The sequence below is a fragment of the Halichoerus grypus genome, chromosome 12 (assembly GCF_964656455.1).
Source record: "Halichoerus grypus chromosome 12, mHalGry1.hap1.1, whole genome shotgun sequence".
NCBI classification, from domain to species: Eukaryota; Metazoa; Chordata; class Mammalia; order Carnivora; family Phocidae; genus Halichoerus; species Halichoerus grypus.
This window is the reverse complement of record NC_135723.1, coordinates 77,972,374-77,997,881: the sequence shown is the minus strand read 5'-3', so window position 1 is coordinate 77,997,881 and position 25,508 is coordinate 77,972,374. Positions and strand designations below refer to the sequence as shown.

General features: G+C 39.2%; 1 long non-coding RNA gene across 2 annotated transcripts in view; it reads left to right on the top strand.

Moving 5' to 3' along the window:
* LOC144379678 (uncharacterized) overlaps positions 1-4,965 on the top strand; it is a 79,197-nt gene extending 74,232 nt beyond the window's left edge. For both annotated transcript variants that reach the window (XR_013443008.1, XR_013443007.1), the window contains exon 3: positions 4,433-4,965. This is a non-coding gene — a long non-coding RNA (uncharacterized LOC144379678). The remainder of the gene's footprint in view (positions 1-4,432) is intronic.
* The last annotated feature ends 20,543 nt before the right edge of the window (positions 4,966-25,508 follow it).

Genomic DNA, 25,508 nt, shown 5'->3' with positions numbered 1-25,508 from the left:
AAGGGGTGTCTGCCCTGGAGCAGGGCTTCTCAATGGGTGGTATGGGCACTGATGACTAAAGACAGAATTACCCATGTGGGCCAGGAAATTTATAACAATTACGAAGAATTAGCAGTTCCTCCATTCTCATGGCCATCTCAAAGTGTAGCCCGCCATCTCCTGCCGACTCTACCCATCATGGATTTTACAAATACAACATGTTAACAATTACTATTTTGTAAAGCTTCTTTTTCCTTCTACAGGTAATAAAATACTGCAAAAAATGTAGAAAGAGATTTTAGAATTTCCATGAGAAACTTAAGAAAAAATAGAAGGGAAAAAATAGAAGTCTGGTAATTTCACTGATGACCTACTTAGAGGAAAGAGACCAATGGACTCTTGTCTACTTCAGCACCCCTAACGCTGTGATTAAATAAGCAGCCATTCCTTCTGTTGTCAAGATGTGGTCTTGGGTTTGCTTCATTGGTGAACAAAATCAGATTGGGGGAAAGAGGTAGCCAGGCATTGCTTATTTCTAATATGCCTTATTGGGCTTTACAAATTATGTACATGTTTCTAAATGTTGATAACATTAAAAAGTTTAATTTAAGAATGGGTATAACAACAGCCAAAAAATAGGGATACAAATCACCCTACATGAACAGCTCTGGCCAGTTAAGGAATACACATTCTTACTTCATCAGGTGATCCTATGACAAAAGGATAGTAGTAGTGTCTTCAAATGTAAACTAGTCTGCAGGTTAACTGTCTTATGGTATCAAGGTTTGGAAGAAACAGTTTACAAAGGAAAGAAAGATTGGTTGGTTCTGTAAACTGTTAAAAACTGTGAACCTTGGAACTTGGTTTTGCTTGTATTTAAAGTGCTTTCAACTCTTCGTTTTTCATTTGAATATTGACATTTGACCTGGTGTAGCATGTGTAGAAATACATATTATGAACTTAAAATTATGTGAACTTAATCTTGGTTAAAATGTTTAAAAAGCATAGATTTTAAAATCCCAATGATAACTAATGTGAAAACTTGAATAGGGAATAGGAGAGTTCCAAGTACTGATCTGGTCATGACACTGGAGTCAGGATGGAGGAATGGATAATATTTTATTACCAGTTACCATAGTTATAAACAACATAAAAAGCACTAGTAGGAGGACCTAAGGCCCAGTTTCATTAAAATTTATTTAACCTATGTATCCTGTCATACTGAAAGAAGCTTCTACCTAGCTTGTTTACTAAGAAGGTTGCAGGGGAGAGGCTCCATGACAACACCCTGGCGACCTCAGAGGTGTCTTTGTAGGGGAAGGCTTGAGCCTCAGCTTACCTGAGTCTGGGTGGAATATTTTTTGACCCTCCTGTGACAGGAGAGGGGGGTCTGTGAGGAGCTGCTCTGAGGCCACCCTCTGCTCACCTCCCTAATTCCCCAGGGAGACTCTCATGGCCCTGGGAAATTTTCTCTACACTCTCCTTTTTGGGGCGTGAACAAAAAAAATAAAATGATTTTGCCACAAATCGGCTTTTAAAAACACCATAGAAATTCTCTTTCTTCCTCATGTCTGCTTGACTAAACAGATTTTGAACTGATTATATTTTGGAGAGTAGGAGGATGCAATCAAAGGGACAGGAACATTGCATATTAATGAGTTTTCTTGCTGCAAAGTGTGGCAGATGAGAAATAGTAACAAAAACTGCAAGTCAATTAACGCAAAACTATTTGAATAAAATATTAAGTATGGGAGCTTTTTTAACTTTTATTGTCATTAATCTATATTTGTTAAATTTATGATTTTTTTCCTCCAAAGTAGAATTTATTTTTTAAAAATTTTCAAAGATTTTATTTATTTATTTGTGAGAGAGAGAGAGAGAACATGAGTGGGGGGAAGGAGCAGAGGGAGAAAGAGAAGCAGACTCCCCGCTGAGCAGGGAGCCTGATGTGACTTGGGGCTCAATCCGGACCCTGAAATCATGACCCGAGTCAAAGACAGATGCTTAACCAACTGAGCCACCCAGGCGCCCCTCCAAAGTAGAATTTAAACTTAAACTATGGGCTAAGAAAGACACAGTGCCTTGGACTAATGCAAAGAAACCTCACAACATTGTAATGATTTCTCCATCTGCCTACAATTTCTCTGACCGCTGCTCATCAAAGTGATTATTTTCATCCATTCATCAAGCAGACAGCCTAACCCCCCTGCCTTGAGATATATCTCATTTAAAAAGTAAAGGGCTTACAAATCCTAATAGGTCTATTTTTGCTTTATAAGAAATTCTACTTTAACACTGTGAAGTCAAATAACCGACAACATGATTATAGAGCCAGTTAGCATTCAGAAATATTGATGATCGTACAGCTCGCATCTCTGGGAAGGTGTCTGTTCTTGAATCCTCTTGAGGTACATGGTCTACCTTCTTCTTTCCATCCACCATGCCCACAGTGAAGGTCCTCCCCAGAAGACCTTAATTCTTCTTCCAAATGCTGTTTTTTTCTTCCTCCACCAGTTACTAGGGAGCAAAAAATATCAATAATATGCAAATTGGGATACTGACTCTACCTAGAATGAAGAGAAATGTAGTCTTCCCAGGAGCCAAAAAAATTCTAGTGCTACATGACTTTGAGAAGGGAGTACATTAAGGATTCAATGAAGACTTAGAAATGAAAGTCCAAAGCAGCTGTCATGTCAAGCAGTATTTTTTAAACCTCTCCATGTGCTCAGAAGTGAACCAATGAGAAAGGAGGACAAAATGGGAAACATCAACCAAGAGAGGCAGAAGTTTTAAGGAATCCTATTGACCCAATATTCTATAACTCAACCATGTTCTTTCCTATCTCATAGCTTTAGCCTTAAGGTAGGTTGGAAGGGAACTCAATCTTATGTGCATCAGGGACATAGTTTTCTGGATTATTATTTGCAAGCCATTTAAACTTCCTGTACAGATCATTAAGAAGACGTCCCTGTCCTAGAAAGAAAAATGTGTGTAAATCAAAGTGCCATTGACCAAAAAGGAAACAAAGAGGAAGGGAAAGGAAGGGAGGGAGGGAGGAAGGAAGGAAGGAAGGAAGGAAGGAAGAGGAAGGAAAGAAAAGAAAGAAAGTAGAAGAGGAAGAAGTAACTAATAGCCTGGGAATCCAAGAGGGATAAATTTGGGATTAAAATGAGTCAGGATTACAAACATAATAATAGTTAATACTTAGCGAAAGCTTCCTTATCACAAGCATTTTGCTGAGCACACCATGCTTCTCATCTCATCTAACAGAGGGTGGTGTCACTGTCCTTATTCAGAGAGGCAGTCATCTCAGGCCTGCATAAATATATATTGCAGTGGAGACAGAAGCGGAAGCGCAGTACCCTGCCTCCAGGGTCAGTGGCCTGGTGTTTATAAGTCTGCAGGTGTTTATAAGCTGGAGCCTTAAATCTGCCAAACTGATGGCCTGATTTAAATTGTTGGAAGGACCCACAGTGATTGCTGTTAGACACAACTAAGAGTATTTCATTTTTCAACAAGTAGCCGATTCACTCCAGTGAATTGTGAGGCGTTGAGCTGTCTCTGGCAGTCATTGTGCAGCGACCCTAGCTCTTGAGTGCCCACAGGGGCTGAAGGGCAATGTCCTTGGGATGTTCCCTCTACAGAAAGGGGACGAAAATGCCAAAGTGATGACAACTGTCACTGCAGGGGGTGAACAAATCATCCTGAGAAGAGAACAAATGACTCTCAGGCTAGTGCCCAAGGTAATAAAAGAAAGCCTGAGAGAATAAAAGAAGGAAAGAAATGATACCAAAGCCGTGACAGGAAGGTGTTAGTGCCTTTGCAAGAAAGAAATTCATTAAATGGAAGTGAAAATTGAAGAACCTCTGGGAGAGAGGTTATAGGAAGAGAATGTAGGAAGAGAGGAAGGGAGAAATGGGATAAGAAGAGAAAATTCAGGGGAAGTCAAGGATTTCTTCTGTGTTCCCCCCCCATTTCTACAGGTGAGTGTTACCTACCACAAACACACCCCCCCTCGCTTGTCCAAGGGTGGAGTGGATGTTGTGGGAGAGAAGGGGAGAGTGGAGAGTTCTCTCACTAGGCATGTAGTAATAGCACTACCCAGGCTTGGTTGCTGCTTAAAGCTGATTCTGTTGGGGAACACGTTTATGGGTTATTTTGAAAACCCACCCAATTGTTTGGAAACAGCCACCTGAAGTTCTCTGGACCTGGGTTTTTCTGTGTTGCCTAGTTTCTTATGCTTTCCTTAGCCCCTAGCAATCTGGCAATACCCCCCTCCAATTTCTCTCTGCAGCCCCTTTGAAAAGAATCTAGGATGCCTCCAGGCTCAAGCTTTCTCACCTATGGTGAGAAAAGCACACTCACAAGAAATATGCACCTGTTGTTAAACCCAGTGAACTCCAGGAGTGCTGGTGGCTCCTGGTACACCACTTCTTCCTCTTGTCTGTTGCAGAAACCCAGCCAACCTATCATCCAGTCTTGGGAGAGTTAGATGCCAGTCCACTGTGTCCTTCAACCTTGGGGAACACATATCAGACTCCTGCTGATCCAATTAAAGGCCTGGCTTAAGATGAGGGGCAGGCATCCTTTAAACCTGCCCTTGTAGATGGCATGGACTCTCAGTAGAGCTTTCCTGAGAATTCCTCCTAAGAAGTTGTATTTCAATGGCCAACAGATACATGAAAAGATGCTCAACATCACTCATCATCTGGGAACTACAAATCAAAACTACAATGAGATATCACCTCACACCTGTTAGAATGGCTAAAATCAACAACACAAGAAACAAGTGTTGGTGAGGATGTGGAGAAAAAGGCACCCTCGTGCACTGTGGGTAGGAATGCAAACTGGTGCAGCCACTGTGAAAAACAGTATGGAGTTTCCTCAAAAAGTTAAAGATGGAACTACCCTGTGACCCAGCAATCGCACTACTGGGTATTAACCCAAAGGATACAAAAACACTGATTCAAAGGGATACATGCATCTCTATGTTTATAGCAGCATTATTTACAATAGCCAAGGTATGGAAGCAGTCCAAATATCCATTGATAGCTGAATGGATAAAGAATAGATGGTATATATATGTATATATACAATGGAATATTATTCAGCCATAAAAAGAATGAAATATGGTCACTTGCAACAACATGGATGGAGTTAGAGAGTATAATGCTAAGTTGAATAAGTCAGAGAATGACAAATACCATATGATTTCACTCATATGTGGAATTTAAGAAACAAAACAAATGAGCAAAGGAAAGAGAGAGAGAGAGAGAGAAACCAAGAAATAGATTCTTACCTATAAAAAACAAACTGATGGTTACTAAAAGGGAGGTGGGTGGGGGGATGGGTGAAATAGGTGATGGGGATTAAGGAGGCACTTGTGATGAGCACTGGGTGATGTAGGGAAGTGTTGAATCACTATATTGTACATCTGAAACTAATATAACACTCTGTTAACTATACTGGAATTAAAATACAAACTTAATTTAAAAAGAAGTTATATTTCAAACTCTTCTCCACCTTTCTATATTCCTGATAAGAGTGAGGAGTGTAAAAATTACCTACTAGTTCTCAGTCTCTTTTTCAATCCTGGTTCAGCACTTCAACTTGGAGTAGGTATCTGTTGTTTTGCAATCGAGATTTCCATCCCACCATCCTGTGACAAGGTATTGCATATATTATATATTTAGTTTTTTCCAGTTTTACATATAATCCAAGTCTTCTAAGCCCCATGAGATTGGGAGTGTAAAATCAAGGTGCAGTCTATTTTTACGCCCAAACTATGATGGTAAGAGTTCCAACTGGTTTGATGACTAGTAATTAGCACATCTCCAAGTGTCCCCAAGTTATTTTTGGGAGTTCCCCAAAAGGATGCCACACACAGGCCCACAAACCAGTCTGTAACTACATGGTGTCCACTTTTTCCTTCCTTTGCTACTCTGGCTTATAATTTTCCACATTCTCTGCCTGCAGATTTGAGGAGTGCCAGATTATTGCTAGTTTCCAAGGGGAAGTGGGGGGAAATGGTCTCCTCTCCAATTGTGTGCCACATTTGGTCCCCAGGACTCGAAATGGCTCTTCTTCCCAGAAATTAACTTTTGACCATCTCCTACTTCCCACAAATCCTCTGCTTTTCTGACCTTGGGCATATAACCCAGTCTAAGGGTATAAAATAGCCCTCATCCTTAGCTCTGCACCAGCCACAGACACTCCCCCCACCCCCTCAAAAAATTCGTTCCTTCTCTTCCCTCATGCCTCGGTCCAAAACAGAAGCCTCCATGCATATTACTGCCTGGGAGGGAATCTCACTAGTAACTTATGGGCCAATGCTCTGCTGCTGAGGATGTCCGATATGATTCTGAATGGTTCAAGGACCATTCAGAAAAAAAGCAAAGTAGATGACCATGTATATAACCTGCTACTAATGGAGGGGAACATGTAAACATGTACAAGTATAAAGGCAAAGAACGTATCCAGAAGAACGCAAGGAACTAATAACAGTGGTTGCCTCTGGGGGGGAACTCGGTGAAGGGGAATCAGAAGACTTACTTTTTACTCGATTTCATTTTGTACCTTTTGAGTATTTTATATGTGTATGTTCTTCCCTAATCAAAATGAAGTTTTAAAGAATACTCAGGAAAAATATTTTCTTTCAATTTCAAGTATTTTTTTTAAAATTATGGTCAGAATATTTCTAATAGCACCATTGAAAAAGGATTTGCAATGAAAGCAAAAGATAAAAACCTTTTCCTTTTCTGTGTGTGATTACATTTTTCAAAGTAAAAACATTTTTTTCTAAAAACCATTGCCCCAAAGTTTTCCCTCTTTTCCAGTGTTCTAAGAAAATATACATTTTTTCAGTCAGTCTCATCCAGGAATTTAGACGGTGACAAATTGCAAACAGTGGCTGACTCATTTACTTGTTCTTAGTATTCTTTGTAATATAAATTCAACATCCCCTGCTGAATCCTGCCAATGTCCTTTTAAATGAACAAATATCAAAGTTTCAAAATGAGAAGCAGAGACTTCAACAGTATTATCTCCCACATTTTTTTTAAGAGTGGGAGAGGAGGTGGGTGAGGAGGGGCAGAGGGAGAGGGAGAGAGAGAGAATCTTAAGCAGGCTCCGTGCCCAGCGAGGAGCCCGACAAGGGGCTCATTCTCACAAGACTGAGATCATGACCTGAGCCAAAATCATGAGTCGGATCCTTAAGTGACTGAGCCCCCCAGGTGCCCCACCTCGTACATTTTTAATTGAGCAGTTCTAAATTTATGTATAGCATATCTAGAGTGTGCTAATACTTTCAGTGAATACTTGTTACTTTGCTCTCAGGCTCTGACTACATGACAGCACAAAAAGTGTTTTATAAGTAAAAACAGAGACCAGGATTTGTTGTCTTTAGAACACTCAGATATTTTCACTGACGGGGAATGTAACTGGGGTTTCCCAGATCCATATCAACTGGAAAAGGGTGACAGGAGGGGGACATAAGGACAGGAATTAGGGAATAATATATACAATCCAAGTGTGTGGGTAATAATAAAACACAGTATGAGGAATTCTTAATCTCAGGAAACAAACTGAGGGGGTGGTAGGGGGTGGGAGGGATGGGGTGGCTGGGTGATAGACATTGGGGATGGTGTGTACTATGGTGAGAGCTGTGAATTGTGTAAGACTGTTGAATCACAGACCTGTACCTCTGAAACAAATAATACATTATATGTTAAAAAAAAGAAGATAGCAGGAGGAGAAGAATGAAGGGGGGGAAATTGGAAGGGGAGACGAACCATGAGAGACTATGGACTCTGAGAAACAAACTGAGGGTTCTAGAGGGGAGGGGGTGGGAGGATGGGTTAGCCTGGTGATGGGTATTAAAGAGGGCAAGTACTGCATGGAGCACTGGGTGTTTTACGCAAACAATGAATCATGGAACACTACATCAAAAACTAATGATGTAACGTATGGTAATTAACATAACATAAATTTTTTAAAAAAATTTAAAAATAAAAATAAAACACAGTAAAAAGAAGCCATCTTAATTCTGGTCTTCACAGGCAAAAATCACAGAAACCTCAGTCCTCTGAGCTTCTCCTTCTCCAATCGCGTCCTGGGGGTTAACAGGTTTTCTGGTAACCTCTCCTTTCCCACTGACTCTTTCTCCTCAACTCAGAAACACGTTCGAGTCTCTTCCATCTTACACACCCTACACTCTCACAAACACACACCTACGCAGCACTCCCAGAGAGACACACAGACGTGCATTTACACACGGCCACATACAGATACAGGTAGTCAGGCACACGCACATCGTGTCTCCTACACACATGGTCACGCACACGTACGTGCTCTGGGATAGCACCCGGAGTTACGGTCTCACACGCACATACTCCGTCTCTAGGTGCTCTATTCTCCCTGGCGTCTCTTGTGCTTCACAGCCAAGCTTTTTGAAAAAGGAGTCTGCACTTGCTGCTCAAATTTCTCATCTCCCTTTCATTCCTCCTCCCTCTGCAATCTGCTCCCTGCTCCACCACATCATTAAATTACACTCTCTCAGGTCACCACTAATTTCCTAATGGCCAAACTCCGTGTTTACCTTTCAATCCTTTGCTTCCCTGACCTCTCTTCCAGCATTTGACACTGTTTCATTATCCCTTGTTGAAACACATTTGTCTGTTGAATTTCATGGAATTACCCTGTCCTGGTTTTTCTCTTATTTTTATGACTTTAAGACTACTCCTTATTTTTTAAAAACAATTTTATTATTGTTATTACTATTTATTTAATGCATATTATATATCAGGAACTATGCATCTTATCTCACAGGGCCTACTGACAAGTAGGGAGGAAAGAGAATAAAATCAGCAACTATGGCAATACTGTAAAGGGTAATAAATACAGCAGTCCCCACGCTTATCCACGGGGGATACATTCCAAGACCCCCAGCAGATGCCTGAAGCCACAGATAGTGCTGAACCCTATATATACTATGTTTTTTTCCATACATGCACAAAAAATGATAAAGTTTAATTTATAAATTAAATTATTATTTAATAATAATATTAAGGTAAGGCACAGTAAGAGATTTACAATAATAAGTAATAATAAAATAACAATATACAAATATACAAATATAACAATATACTCTAATAAAAGTTATGTGAATGTGGTCTCTCTCTCTCTCAAAATATCTCAATATGTTACTGTATTCTACTCATGCTGCTTCTTGTGTTGATGTGAGGTGATAAAATGCCTATATGATGAGATGAGGTAAGGTGAATGACGTAGGCACTGTGATGTAGTGTTAGTCTGGTATTGGTCTTCTGGCGATAAGTCAGAAGGAAGATCATTTGCTTCTAGACTGAAGTTGACTGTGGGTAACTGAGACCCCGGAAAGCAAAACCATGGATAAGGCAGGGGGTGGGGGGTGGCACATTATTGTATCATGAATGGAGAAGTACAGGGTGCTAGAGCTGGATGGGGAGACATAGCAAGGGCATCTAGCCCTTCTGTGCTGTTGACAAAGATGGTTTCCCTGAGAAGCAATGTGTAAGGAAAAACCTCAAGAATGATTAGGAATTACCCACAGTGGAACAGTGTTGCAGACAAAGGGAACAGAGTATGCAGAGATCTGGAGGAAAGAGAGCATCACTCATTCGAGAAAGTGAAACAGTTTCACTGCAGCTAGGACACAGATATTAATAACTATCATTGAGGGCTACTTGGGGTCATGCTCAAGATTAAGTGCTTTTATTTATTTTTTTAAAATTTTATTTATTTGTCAGAGAGAGAGCACAAGCAGGGGGAGTGGCAGGCAGAGGGAGAGGGAGAAGCAGGCTCCCCGCTGAGCAGGGAGCCAGATGCGGGACTTGATCCCAGGATCCTGAGATCATGACCTGAGCTGAAGGCAGATGCTTAACCCATTGAGCCACCCAGGCGTCCCAAGATTAAGTGCTTTTAGTATAATATCTCATTCGATACAGGTTTGATTCACAGTTATTATTTTTATTTTTATACAAAATAAGAAAAATCATAGCTAATATATAAGTGCTTACTATCTATCAGTTTTTTTATAAGTGCTTGATAGTCTTAATTTAGTGACTCTATACAACAACCCTAAATTATATAGTATAAGATATTATATAAGTAACATATGCGTATATGTATACATATATGTATATAATAGGTACTATTATTATCATCCTCATTTTACCAGGTCACACAGCTCGCCATGGGCAGAGCCAAAGGCGAACCCAGGCACTCTACCTTTGCAGGAGTTAGGGGATCTTATCATAGGTGAGGAGGATGAGACTAGAGGAGAGTGTGTTAACAATGGAGCTTCGTGGTCAGGAGGCAGGCAACAGTGAGCTGAGTGAGGAAGAGGAAGAACAAAGAAAAATGGGCAGAAAGCCCTGGAGAGGATGGATGCATTGAGGGCTATCATCTTGAGGAAAGATCTTCGAGGGACATTGGCTTCACTAAATCCATATTTTCCCCTCTAAACTAAGTTCTCATACTTGTTACTTTATATTTGATTCATGGCTAAAACTGATGGAAACAATCTCAACCCCCCAATTCTGTGAAAAACTCTATATAAGGGAAATAATAAATACACAAAAAGTTGTTCTCACTTCTAAGAAATAGTATCCTTGACAGACCCATTAACATGACTGAATTTCTTTTCTGGGAAAACAGATGATCTTTCCCTCTACAACCTGACTTTGAAAATAAGAATGGAACAATTTAATGAGCACCTAATACACGCCAGCACAAAAACACAAGTTTTACAAGTATTATCTCATTTAATCTTCCATATAGGCTGTATATGATTGTCTTCATTCTACAGATGAGGAAACCAAGGTGTGACATAACTTGTCTTGGTGGCATTCTCGGTTAAGTTCGGGAGGCGGAATCAAATCCCAAATGGCTGAGTCCAAAGTCCATGCTTGTTCTTCTCCACTGCACTCCCTTTAGGATGGATAAATGAATCTCGAGTATCTCAGGTTATCCCGCTCAACTATCTCATTCACTCTGTTTTAGAGAGGTGGGATCAGTGCTTCCCACATCCTACTCTGCTGGAGCATGACCTGCAAGACCTTGCTACTTTATAAACCAGCCCAAGAAGACTTCCCAATTCTTCTCTCACCACTTCCATGTTTTCTCTTTGTCCCCTCCACCCTTAACTCATCCCCACAACCGTATTCCCAAAGAACACTTAATGTCATGGAAAATTTTCATGATATTATCTTAATTATTTTTTCAATGTCAAATAATAGGCATGTTATCCCAATTTGGGAGACCATACATGCACATAAAAAAGGCTGAAAGGGTGTACATAAAATATTATCAATAGGCTATTTTAGGAAGATTCTGTTATAGGTGGCTTTTATTTTCTTGCTTATGCTTCCTATGTTTCCCCATTAATAGAAAATGTATTTCAACAATAAAAATTGACCAAAATGTTTACAATAACTGTTATGCCAATGTACCTTTCTTAAAAATAGCATAGTTCTCAAATTCTCTGGAATTTGCTATAAAATAGAAAATAAAGGAGATAGTTGCATTCATAGCCAGATTGCTGAGGTTCGGTGCATCATAGGTACGATGTCCTTTACTGTTGAAGATGAAAGATGAAAACGGGATCCATTTTCACTGAGGTAGCAGCAGCTCTTCTGGCCGGCAACAGACACAGCAGCGGGCTGGTCTGAAGCCAGTCATCTCTCCGTACTTTCTTAGTTCCACAGGGGTGAAATCACAGCATGTATCTTAATGCTGTGTCTCCCAACAGGGGCTCTGGTAAGTCTGTCTCAGCTGGAAGTAACTCTTTGCACATGTCTCAGAATCATAATGAAAATAATCTCTCTCCTGGAAAATAGATGCCTCTAATGTAGAGGTCATAAGTACAAAAGGAAAAAAAAAATAGTGTCATTAACCACCTTGACCCCAACCAATCGAATCCCTCTTACCCTCATAACATCTTTTCTTCCTTCTTTCAACCTAATGCTGTCTGGTTCAAAGATTTGGGGCTCTAAGTGCCATTAGAAGCAATCTTAGAAACATGTAATTTACATGCATCAAGGGTTTTAATGCCAATGAGCTCTATAAAATATCATGTGAGGACCCAAATTTCCAAAATACATTAAAAGAGCAATGACTATGTTTCTCTTGTTGAGCTTAGTTTTAATCATGGGATTTTCTCCCTCTCTCTGTCTCTCTCTCTCTCTCCCTTTCTCGCTCTCAGATTGTCCTGGAATATATACCTCAGGGCGCTGCTCCCCTGTGTTACTCTCATCTGCTTTCACTGACTCCCCAAGTCTGGCGGGAGCTCTTCAAAAAAGAATCTCTGGATTACAAAATTTTAAAAGGGACCTTTGGATCCTCAATCCAACTGCCCTCATTTTATTATAGACGAGGAAACTGTAGCCCACAAAATTTAAGGGACCCGCCCAGGGTTACAGAGATTAATTAGCAAGAGAGGAGGGTGAAGATTTAAGTCCCTTGATTCCAAATTGGGTACTCCTTTCATTATACCACACATTGTCTCAAATGAATCAGTAAATTCTTTGTAAGGCAAGGACTTCAAACAATGCAAGGGCATGGGGCAAACTTCCCTCCCAAGAAAGCCAGAGCCCTTTTACCAGAGTTCTCTTTGAAGCTCAAGGTCACAGGGACATTAATAGCAGTATTTGTGAAATGGCTACTGACTGCCACATTTTACATACATCATCTTTAATCTTCAAAACAGCCTTCAAAGTTCAAAATTCTCATTGTGCTGATGAGGAGACTAGCTTTTTGAGAGACTTCAGCAATTTGCCTAAAATCATATAGCTGAAACTAGCAGAGCCAGGATTCAAGCCCAAGTCTTAAATGCTTTCTACAATATGCTAGATTGCTTCTCCTTCCATGACACCAGGTCTTAACTTCAGGGACAAAGTGATGCATCTATGCTTCTTTCTAAAAGGCAGAAAGAATTGTCTATGTACAGCATGTCTCAGCATGTCAATCCTACCTCTGTAGAATGGTTTAAAAAAGAAGTTACTCTTTTGGATAATCTCAGTTGTTGGAATCTCGGCAAAAACAGAACTAGTGAAGGAAAGGTAGGGCAACGAACTGAGATCCTGCTGTGACATGGGGCAGTGACAAATCTCCATGAACAGTGCCATTGTACTTGGGACTTTCTGAGACATACAGAAAGGGAGTAGAGGAGGGGAGACGGAGTCTTGAGGAACATTCTTAAATCCTTATACCCTATTTTACTGTCTTTTCTGACATGAGAGTTTGCACAAAGACAGGACTTGGTCCCAAGGATATTGAGGCTGTAGAAAAGCACCTATCAGAAGTGGAATAACAGCCCAGCCACAGAGCCACCTATTGCTAATCCTCTCCCACACACTAAAGAAGAGAACTCATTGATTCAACTATTTATAACAAAGCTATTTTTCAGGTTTCAGATTCTATACATCTTCCAACTTTCAATCTACCACTCATTTATTTCATTGGTCTTACTTCTGATAGATTTGTTTCTCTTGAATAATTATATTCTGAAGAATGTTTCACTTTTTAAAATAAATTCTTAAGTGAACTGTCTCCAAAGCACCTGGAAAATTGCCTATCTGATGAAAAAAATTATCATTTTTATGCTCCAATAACTCAAAATTGGCCACATAGAAATTTTATCAAACATTCCAAGAGGGGAAAAAAAATCAGTTCTGCACTGAAAGTAAGAATAAGAAACTTAGAGCCCGTGGGGGACAAGAAACTTAGAATGAAAGGGCCTTCTCAACCAGAGCACTCCTGTTGAGACATGATAATAAAATGTTCACAGTAATGGAGACAATATTCCTACTTGGCACAGTCTAAACAAAAGAAAAATAAAACCTTTCTATTCCTAGAGGCATATCTGTTTGTCCAGGCATTTAGGTCTTTCTTTAAACAAACATATGTCACTTTTTATCACTCATCAAATATTGAATTGGTTGGATTAAATCTTTTAGTTTGATCTTGTTTGACAAAACATAAGACCACTTTCCGACAGTTGAGTAAGCCCATGGATAGATGACATATATAATTTGATATTATACTTGTTTTACAATGTAGCTGAGTTAACTGGCATGCAATATCTAATCCATTTCCCCGTTGTGTTTAAATTTAAATAAGAAAAAAATTGAAAAGATTTAAAGCCATCTGCAAACCTAATTAGCATTAACTCTAAGGGATTGTCTCAATTCTATTGTCATACTAGAATGCTATTATATTAAGTATTGTTTGAAATAAGTGGGCCATAGCTAGAGTTGAAGAACAGTTTTTGGTATTTGGAAATTTTCGTTGCTCTAGTGGAGTTTAACTTACAATAAAAATATGATTTTGTGTAAAGTTTGCTGTTTTTTGTTAGCCAGGAAACCATTCATTAAACAGCCACTATATTAAATTTACAGTGGCAGGTCAATAGAGATCACAGAAATAATATACCATAATCAGAGTATATGTAATTTTTAAAAGAATAATAGCATTTGTTGGGCAGTTTTCACTTATTTTTTTTAAAGATTTTATTTATTTATTTGACAGAAAGAGACACAGCAAGAGAGGGAACACAAGCAGGGGGAGTGGGAGAGGGAGAAGCAGGCTCCCCGCGGAGCAGGGAGCCCCATGCGGGGCTTGATCCCAGGACCCTGGGATCATGACCTGAGCCAAAGGCAGACGCTTAATGACTGAGCCACCCAGGCGCCCCAGTTTTCACTTATTTTTAAAAAATCTTTCCAAAATGAGGAGGGGAAGCTTAGGCTGTAGTTGAAAAGCTAAAACAAAGATATAATATATGATGTAGTTGGGACAAATATATACCTATATATGCTGTTTCACAGCTGTATGTGATAAATGCCAACTAGATGGCCAGATAATAAAATAGACGTTCAGAAGAAGAGATCCCTTCACATTCAGGTGGGAACAGTGTTATCTTCCCTCTAGGAAAAGTTTACCTAAAAAGGTGGAATTGATTGGGACTTTAAAATGAATGATCAGAATGGTAGAGAGAACCCAAAACAGAGAGAAAGTGTGTTCTGTTTCCTGGGTTTAACCCAGGGAGTGTAGAAACATGGTGTCAGAACAGCAGTCTCTAGGGATGATGAGTGAGGTACCCAATGAAAGGCTCAGTCTGCATAACATAGAGGTGGGCAGGGAGAACAGTCAAAGATTTCTTTTCTCCCAAAAAGGCACAAAAGATGCAGATAGCAGAGGAGTCTAATTAGAGGATGAAGAAAATGCAGAGTAATTCACCAGACATATGTGAAGCTATATTGGGAATGCAATTGTCTCAGTATATCAGGTATTAAGGCCAATGCCCAAAGACCACAGGATCCATTACGACTCACTGGTGATCATCAGATACCATGAGATGATTGAAGATCTGAGTTTTCTTTACCTGGATGACACTTAAGCCTCCCATCACTCAGATCATTAGAAGGGTTAAGGAAAGAAAGAGAAGCAGAAATTGAACTATTTCTTTACATAGTGAGTTTTGTGGCTATAAAATCCATGTTGGCTAGACACAATTGCACAATGATCCATTCATTCAACAGCATTTATTGAACTAGCATTTTGGAACACTGATTTCATCTGATGCTAGCGACTACGGTTAAGTTCGAGGAAGCATAAGCAATAATAAGAAAATGACCAATCCTGTCCTCAAGCTGGTTTCAGCTGATAAAAGAGAAAAGTATATAAATAAATAATTGCATTATGAAGTAATATGGGTTTTCAGTGATGTGTAAACGGTGCAGTGAGGAAGGCATAAAGATAGCTTTTTGGTGGGGTATATAGAAAAGCCTCATTGTAGAGAAGATGTGGAGTTGTTTTTTTACAAGTTGAACAGGAGATGAGAGAGACATTTTACCAGACAGAAGACACAGCAAAAAAGTAAAATCACAGATATTTATCACCACAAAGAGAGTTAAAAAAAACAGTAAATGCTTTAGAATGGATGGAGATAGACTCTTGCTGTGGAAAATAATATTAGAGAGGTAGGCACAAACTAAGACTATGGAATTTCTTACATATTTAAGGAGTTCACCCTTTGTTTTTTGTTTGTGTTGGATTTTCTGTTTTGTTTTGCTTTATTTTTAGTTTTTAAAGATTTTATTTATTTATTTGACAGAGAGAGAGAGCGAGAGAGAGCACACAACCTGGAGGGAGGGGTAGAGAGAAAGGCAGACTCCCTGCTGGGCAGGAAGCCTGATACAGGGCTCAATCCCAGGACTCTGGGATCATGATTTGAGCCAAAAGCAGATGCTTAACTGACTGAGCCACCCAGGTGCCCCTGTTTTTGTTTTTTAATTAAGGAAATTCTACAGATTTTTAAGCAATTGCTAAATTGTCAAGTTTATGTTAGATTATCTATTATTTTTAATTACTCATGACCTGTTTTTAATTACCCCTATGACCAATCACCCTGTTGATGAGGAAAGGACTCCCACCCTATGGTTATGAGATAGCCAGATACATGACACCAAACACCGGACAGATGAGATCAACAGCAGTTTATTTATCATGCATACTCACAGCCTGGGGGAGCAGAGAATCATACACCACACAGGGCCAGGTTGCATTCAGGAAGAGGGTGAACAAGCAGAGGCTGTGACTGGCAACCTTTGTAGTATCAAAACTGATACCAAGTGGTTCTGGTGGGAGGATGTGATTGGCTTATTTGAATGCTTCCATGGGTTGGCAGAGAACTGAAATCCCTACTCAAAGAAAAGCAAAAAGGGCACCTAGTCCTCTTGATAAGGATGGTTCTTTGAGTAGGGGACCTTATTCACAATAGTATAGTGAGGAGGAGAACTTGCTGTTAGACCGTTCAAAGTCATCCTGGTTCCACTAGATGTTAAGACAGTACAAAATATTGAGCCTTAATTTTAGGTCTCATACCAGATGGCCCTATTTAAGTTAAATAATTAGTTAAAATTAAACATATCAGACAGTGCTGCTTTTAGATGGAATGTTCCAAAATTCTAGTATATGATTTAAAAAGAAGCGCAGCATGTAGTATGTACTCAATAAATGTTCCCTTCCCTTTTCTCTTCTTTAAAATTTTGTAACACTCTGTTTCCCTTTTTTTACACTTATTCTACTCTGCTTTGTCATATGATTGTGCCCAAGTTATTTACATCTCTAAGGTATGCAGAAATAAGCTCCTTAAGAGCTTAGAGTGTAAGAGTATACTATTGGAGTATAAGCTTTGTAGGAGAAGAGGTTGTATTGCATATATCTCAGGATTCCCTACACTGCTAGCAAAGTGCTATGTACATGGTAGTTACTCAGTAAACTTACCAAATTGCACTCTAAGGCAATCAAGTAATTTGACCAAAACAAGAAGTAGCAGAGCCAAATCTCTTGACACCAACCAAATCTTCTTTCAAATATACAGAGTTGAAATTCTACCAACTCTTTCAACTCTCCTAGATTGCTTATATTAGAGATTTGAATACTTGTTATAGAATTAAAGAAGTTATTTTCATTTTGGAGATCACATTGTATCTAGCAAAAAATTCCAAAAATATGTTTTAATCGATTGAATATGCCTCTTTAGTAAAATATAAAATGAAATAAAAATGTACAAAGTTAAATACTAAATCACAATAGAATATTTTTAACCTGAAGAATGTAAGAATTTGATTAGCCTATGTGTAGCCTTAAATCATTAGTCTTCTCCTCCCCATTGCCATATACTGCCTCTTCTCTCTTAGATAGTCCTTGATATATCTCTCTCAAGTGGTCCAATATAAGACTGATTCAATGGGAGACATATAGACCCATCTCCAGAAACTGATTTGGTTGGTCTAGGGTAGGGTCTAGGCACACATCTATATCTCTAGGACACACTTTACTGAAATTTAGAGCTATCTATCTAAATGCCTCCTGAGCATTTCTACCTTCCGTCCCACAGACACTTACAATATATACAAGACATTTTGAACTCATTTTTTTCTTCCATACCTGTCCTTTCTCTCTATTTCCAATCCAGAAAATCACTATCACATCATCCAACCACCCAACCGGCAAGCTACCCAAGCAGAAAACCATGGAGACACACCTGATTTCTCCCTTTTCCTCACCCCACTCCCACCAGGGTCAATCAGGACCAAGTCTCATGCATATTCACTCCTTAACATCTCTCAAAGTTCCCCAGGTTCTCTACATTTACTACTAATGGCTTAGTTTATGTTCATCATCACTTTCATAACCAAAAAATTCTTTTATTCAGCTCTTATCCTTGACGCTATTCTCCATAGGGGTCCTAGAGAATTCATAAAGTTTTTCTGGAAATTCAAATCTGAGTATGTTACTTATTTTGTAAGACTCTCAATGACCACTTTTTACCTGAATAATCAATTATGAGGCCCCCAGTTTCCACTTTTCCCCACTAATCCTTTCTTTTGGGTTCCCTATCCCACATATATATCCCATATATATCCTAAGCTCCAGTCACGAAGAAATATCTGGAATTCCTGGAAATCCCTCTGTATTTCCATGTAATTTCATGTTGCTTCCTGTGCTAAGTATGTCCTCCACCAGGCACCATGTGAATGGAAAAGATCTCATGCTCTGAAATCACACAGCTAGATCTGCTCCTTACTAGTTGTGTATCATTTAACTTCTCTAATTCCTATTTTACTCTTAAGTAATATGGGGTAATAAAAGGAACTGCAACAAACATTAACTATAAAATGCTTACATAAGTTTTTCCAAGATTAAACAGAACATGGTTTCCCTGTTTCTCAAGTTTGAGCTAGGCATGACTTTTATGTAAACATTCCTTCCAATAAATACACAAGTATCAGATTAAAAAAAAAAAAAACCTGCACCTTGGGAAAACATAAGTATTTTTTATATTTGAAGAAAGTGGAAGCTGAGCAAAAGCAGAAGTGGCTGTAGACAACAAGCATAATGATGATATATGAGCAAGACTTGAGCCTCAGACACAAGCTGACTGTAGGCTGACCACTCTGGTTAGCCTTACTCTCTTAACACACTACTGGTACTGATATCTTGATGACATCTGCTGCCATCTATTACCATCCCTGTCCAAGCATCTTGGTAGTTTCTGCTCTGCTTGATGGAACGAGGCTGGGGAGGGGTGGGTGTGGGTAAACAGTGCTGAGGTTACTTGAAGCCTTCAGACAGTCATCTACTATCTTAAGTAGGTTTCCCAAAGGTTCTGTTGAGCTGTTTTACCCAATTACCTTCACATCACTGACCCCCAGGCAAGGCATGCATTGTACTGATTAATAGTGTTGCTTTGTGATCATGAGTCTGAGGAAAGTGTGTACAAACTTATCCATATCATTTTTTGATAAATAGTGAAATTGGTGATTTGTGCCTATTCTTTTTTTTTTTAAGATTTTTTATTTATTTATTTGACAGAGAGAAACAGCAAGAGAGGGAACACAAGCAGGGGGAGTGGGAGAGGGAGAAGCAGGCTCCCCGCAGAACAAGGAGCCCGATGCGGGGCTTGATCCCAGGACACTAGGATCATGACCTGAGCCTAAGGCAGACGCTTAATGACTGAGCCACCCAGGCGCCCCTGATTTATGCCTGTTCTTGTTGAGACCTCCCAAAAGGCTCTGTAATTGATTACACAGAAAAATGCTGTCTATGTGACCAGCCTAGACCCCATTTGGTCTCCTGGTTTCGAGGTACAAAATGCACATATTGGTCATTCCTGATCAGAAAGAAAAGGTACATTTTTTTTTCTTTCAAGATTTTATTTAAATTCTAGTTAGTTAACATATAATGTATTATTAGTTTCAGGGGTAGAATTTTGTGATTCATCAGTTGTATATAATACCCAGTACTCATTACAATAAGTGCCCTCCTTAATGCTCCTCACCCATTTACCCCATCCCCCACCCACTTCCCCTCCAGCAATCCCCAGTTTGTTCTCTATAGTTAGTTTCTTATGGGTTGCCTCCATCTCTGTTTTCATCTTATTTTACTTTTCCTTCCCTTCCCCTATCCCTTCATCTGTTTTGTTTCTTAAATTCCACATATGAGTGAAATCATATGGTATTTGTCTTTCTCTGACTGACTTATTTCATTTAGCATAATACCCTCTAGTTCCATCCACATTGTTACAAATGGCAAGAGTTCATTCTTTTTGATATGTATATATATATATATATATATATATATATATATATATATATAGTGGAATATTAGTGATCAAAAAGAATATATATATATATAAACACACACATCTGGGCTCTTTCAATATTTTGGCTATTGTGGATAGTGCAGCTACAAACATTGGGGTGCATGTGCCCCTTCAATTCACTATTTCTTTATCCTTTGGATAAATATCTAGTAATGTAATTGCTGGATCATAGGGTAGTTCCATTTTTAACTTTTTGGGGAACCTCCATACTATTTTCCAGAGTGGCTACACCAGTTTGCATTCCCACCAACAGTGTAAGAGGGTTCCCCTTTCTCTGCATCCTCGCCAATATCTATTGTTTCCAAAGTTGGTAATTTTTGCCATTCTGACTGGTGTGAGGTGGTATCTCATTGTGGTTTTGATTTGTATTTCCCTGATGATGTGTGATGTTGAGCATTTTCTCATATGTCTGTTAGCCATTTGTATGTCTTCTTTGGAGAAATGTCTGTTCATGTCTTCTGCCCATTTCTTAACTGGATTTTTTATTTTTTGGGTGTTGAGTTTGTTAAGTTCTTTATATATTTTGGATACTAGCCCTTTATCCAGCATATCATTTGCAAATATCTTCTCTCATTCTGTTGATTGCCTTTTAGTTTTGTTGATTTTTCTTTTGTTATGCAGAAGCTTTTTATCTTGATGAAGTCCCAATAGTTCATTTTTGCTTTTGTTTCCCTTGCCTCCAGAGACGTGTCTAGTAAGAAGTTGGTGAGGCTGAGGCCAAAGAGGTTGCTGCCTGTGTTCTCCTCTAGGATTTTGATGGATTCCTGTCTCCCATTTAGGTCTTTCATCCATTTTGAATTTATTTTAGTGTATGGTGTAAGAAAATGGTCCAGTTTCATTCTTCTGCATGTGGCTGTCCAATTTTCCCAATGCCATTTGTTGAAGCAACTGTCTTTTTTCCATTGGATATTCTTGCCTGCTTTGTTGAAGATTAGTTGACCATAGAGTTGAGGGTTCCATTTCTGGGCTCTCTATTCTGTTCCATTGATCTATGTGTCTGTTTTTGTGCCAGTACCATGCTGTCTTGATGATGACAGCTTTGTAATAGAGCTTGAAGTCCGGAATTGTGATGCCTCCAACTTTGGTTTTCTTTTTTGACATTACTTTGGCTATTCAGGGTCTTTTCTGGTTCCATATAAATTTTAGAATATTTTGTTCTAGCTCAGTGAAAAGTGCTGGTGTTATTTTGATAGGGATTGCAAAAAAGTACATTGTGGTACAGACTTGCAGAGGAAGGACAACTGAAACTTGTTCCCAGTCTCTCCAAATACCTTGCCATGAGGCTGCCTTTGGTTCAGATGCATGGCCTTATTTAATGCTATTGCCTTATTGCATCTTTTCCCTGCAATAAACCATAAAGCCATAAGCTTTGACATTTTTGGACCTATGAATCTTCTTTAGTAAACAAACACTATCTCACCAGTCATGAGAGCATCAGATATGTCACTTTCAACTAAATGAAATTTTTGAAGCATTTCCTTGGTTCCTTGAGTTGAATTAAAAAATTGAACCACTAGGGGGTGCCTGGTTGGCTCAGTCAGAAAAGCATGAGACTCTTGATCTTGGGGTTGTGAGTTTGAACCCTATGTGGGCTGTAGAGGTTACTTAAATAAATAAAACTTAAAAAAAAATTGAACCATTGGAATTAGTTTACCTGACTTTCTATTTGAAGCATCTGATGTCACCGATAAAGAGGCTTTATTTAAGTGTTTGAAACGTTCCGACAGGGCCAACACATTAATTGCTATTGTTTTACTTTTTGTACATGTTTTAAAATAATGTAAATCAGAAATGAGTGAAATGAATTAAAAGACTCATGTGATCTTTAATGAAAAGTTATTCGCAGTCTTCCTAAAATAACTACCCACCCCTACTTCTGAAGTAGATGCTAATGTATCTGAAGGATATTTTTATTTTTCAGTGATATCACTACAATTTCCATGGTTAGACGTAAACATCATCAATTTTTTTTGAGTGCATTGCTGTCAAAGTTTCCATGGTTAGACGTAAACATCATCAATTTTTTTTGAGTGCATTGCTGTCAAAAGGGTTTGTGCAAAATAAAAGAGACTAATCCCAAAATACAAGATTACATTTATTCTATTATATATATTATAAAGTATTATAAATAAATCCTAAAATACCCTACATAATAAAAGACTAAACCACTATAGCAAAAGCATTCAGACCACTTTTATACACCCCATAGAATGACTGCCCAGGCTCTATTTCTCCCAATTACTTCAGTCACATCTAATTTATAGTTTCCAGTGGTTCCCAGTAATGCCGCAGATGAGCAGCTTCATGGGTTTGTAGATCTCAAAGGCCAAAGCAGAGGCTCTGGCCCACGGGCTCATTTGCCAAGTGGCCAGCAGAGGCAGAAGATTTGAATATTTTTCCATGCCACTCTACCCTGGAAGGAGTTACCTGCTCCTTGTTGCTTACCCGCTAATGCACTTTATTTTATTAGTGTGTTTTTCATGTTGTCCTTGAAAGGAAGGCGATCGTTGTGTTTTTCTGGAAAGAGATGGGCAAAGAAATCTTTTGATTTAAGCCCAAGTTGAAGTGAGAGTTCTGATCACTGCACAGCAGAACCTGGAAGTACATGCGAAGGTCTATCAAATCCACCTCAGCTTGTTTTAATGCAAAAATTAATGTCGATACTTCATTTTAAAAATAAATAAATAAACCCCCACAAGGCAAGATCTATGCTAAAATAGAAAGGATACCAGGACAATGGAATAAATGAGAAATGTTCTGGGCAAACCATGTCATGAGTTTACCCTAACTAGAATGGTAGATACCATACCAGTGCAACTAAATGTTTTTGCTTTTATTACTTCTACTCATATTTAATTTAAGCACCGATTGCTTACTTTGTGCCAACGGTGTAAGAAACGCTGTCAGTTATTATCTCATAATACTTACAACAGATCTATTAGAGGTTACCTAAATGGCACAGCTAGTTCATTGTAGAATTGAGATTTTTACCCTGCTTTAATACCAAAGTCTGTGCTCTTAGGGGTGATTATGTTTCATTCAAATGTTATAGATTCTGTAAAGCCTTCCCTGAAATTCTCCTGTTCTGATTATCCATTGCTGCCTAACAAACCACCAAAAACTTAGTGGCATAAAACAACCACAGTTTTATTATGCTTCTGGATTCTGTAAGTCAGAAATATATTTTTTTCTTTAATATACTTTAATTAATTAATTATTTTGTTTGTTTATTTAATTTTTTGAGAGAGTAAGAGCAGGGGAGGGGGAGGGAGAGAGAGAGACTCTGAAGCAGACTCCATGCCCAGCACAGGGCCTGACGCAGGGCTCAATCTCATGACCCTGAGATCATGACCTGAGCTGAAATCAAGAGCCAGATGCTTAACTGACTGAGCCATGCAGGTGCCTCATACTTTATTTTTTAAATATATTTTATTTTATCGCAGTAAGAGCATTTAAAATTAGATCTACCCTCTTAACAAAATTGCTAAGTGTACAATGCATTATTGTTAACTATACATTCTGACGTTGTACAGCAGATCTCTAGGGCTTGCTCACTCTACTTAACTGACCCTTTATGCCCATTGATTAGTAACTCCCCAGATCCTCCTCCTTCCAGCCCTTGGTAACCACCATTCCAGTCTCTGATTCTGTGCATCTGACTAGATCAGATGCCTCCTGTAGGTGGAATCATACAGTATTTGTCCTTTGATGACTGGCTTATTTCACTTAGCATAATGTCCTCCAGGTTCATCCTTGCTGTCACGTATTGCAGAATATTTTGACAGGGCTCACGTGGCACAGGTGGTTTGTTTCTGTTGAAGACTGAGGCTCATCTAAGAGAGATACAAGTGGCTCAGGCTGGACCATCTGAAGGCTGCTCATGTGCGTGTCCGGTGATGGGACTGGATGAGCCTGAGGCTGGGTTTACTAGGAAACAGAAAGTCTGCATATGGCCTCTCCAAGTGGTTTTGGCTTCTCACTAAATGGCAGTGGGGTTCTGAGGGGAAATGTAGCAAAAGGGAGTGTCTGGAGACATTACAAAAGAACCAGGAGGAAGCTTCCTGGCTTTTTAAGACTAGACTCAGAAGATACATAACTTCATCTTCCCCAAACTCTGTGGGTCAAACAGGCACAAACCTGCCCAGATTCAAGGGGAGAGATATAGATCCCACCTCTCAAAGGGAAGACTATCAAAGAAATGAAAGCTCTATTTTAAATGACTACATTCCCTTTCTCCCCCAACCCCCACACAGATTTGACCACTCCTTTGTATTCCCCTAGTACCTTGTACAGACAACTGCAACTGCCTAATCACCTAACCAATTTTAGCATTTATTTGTTTATATATAGACTCTCTCTACTGGGCTAGAAGTTTCTTAAGGTGCAGCACTCTTTTTTCCCCAGAACTTAGCACAAATGCATGGCACATAGTAGATGCTCAATAAATGTGTGTTAAAAAATCAGTTGATGGGGAGCCTGGGTGACTCAGTCAGTTAAGTATCTGCCTTCAGCTCAGGTCATGATCCCGGAGTCCCAGGATCAAGTCCCACATGGGGATCCCCACTCAGCGGGCAGTCTGCTTCTCCCTCTGACCAACCCCTCCCATGCTTTCTCTCTCTCTCTCTCTCTCAAATAAATAAATATTCTTTTAAAAAATTGGTTGATGGATGGATTGGTTAAAACAAACAAACCAAACATGTAGTTCCTTCAGTTTCCAACTATAGTTAGATTTTGTGCATTAACATATCAATTGCCTCCATCCTTCCTCTATTCCAGAAGGATGCCCTAAAACCTCCCTTAATGAGGAGCCTATGAACCAACAATATACGTTCCTGTCAGAGATTTCTTTTCTGAAGGTGAAAATCATGTGGTAGGCTAGGTATAGGCTTCCAAAGGAGGTGTTGACATCTCCTTTCCCCTTCCCTTCCTTCCAGGTAAAGAACAACGGAGGCATCCACATTTCTTTCCGAATACTCTTTGGTCTTGTGACTCAGAGGCATGACAGGGCCCTAAACAAGATTCCCTTGTGACCTAGGCATCTGGCCCTGGAAAATGACTTTTTGCTCGGCTACACTTGGTCCTGTGGCTTCCCCTAGGAAATTATTTAGTAAACCTCCCTGCCTTCTGTCCTCCACTTTTTAGCTTTCCATACCACCCCAAGATCAAAACTCTGTTCAAAATTCCCTGGTCTCCATTGAATTTTAAGAGTTGATGATTCTGCAAGCCATATGTAGAGGAAAATACAGCACTTATATTAGTGAAATGATAGTCTTTATTCCATATTTTAATTCTTGACATTTTTTTCTGATTTATGAAATGTATT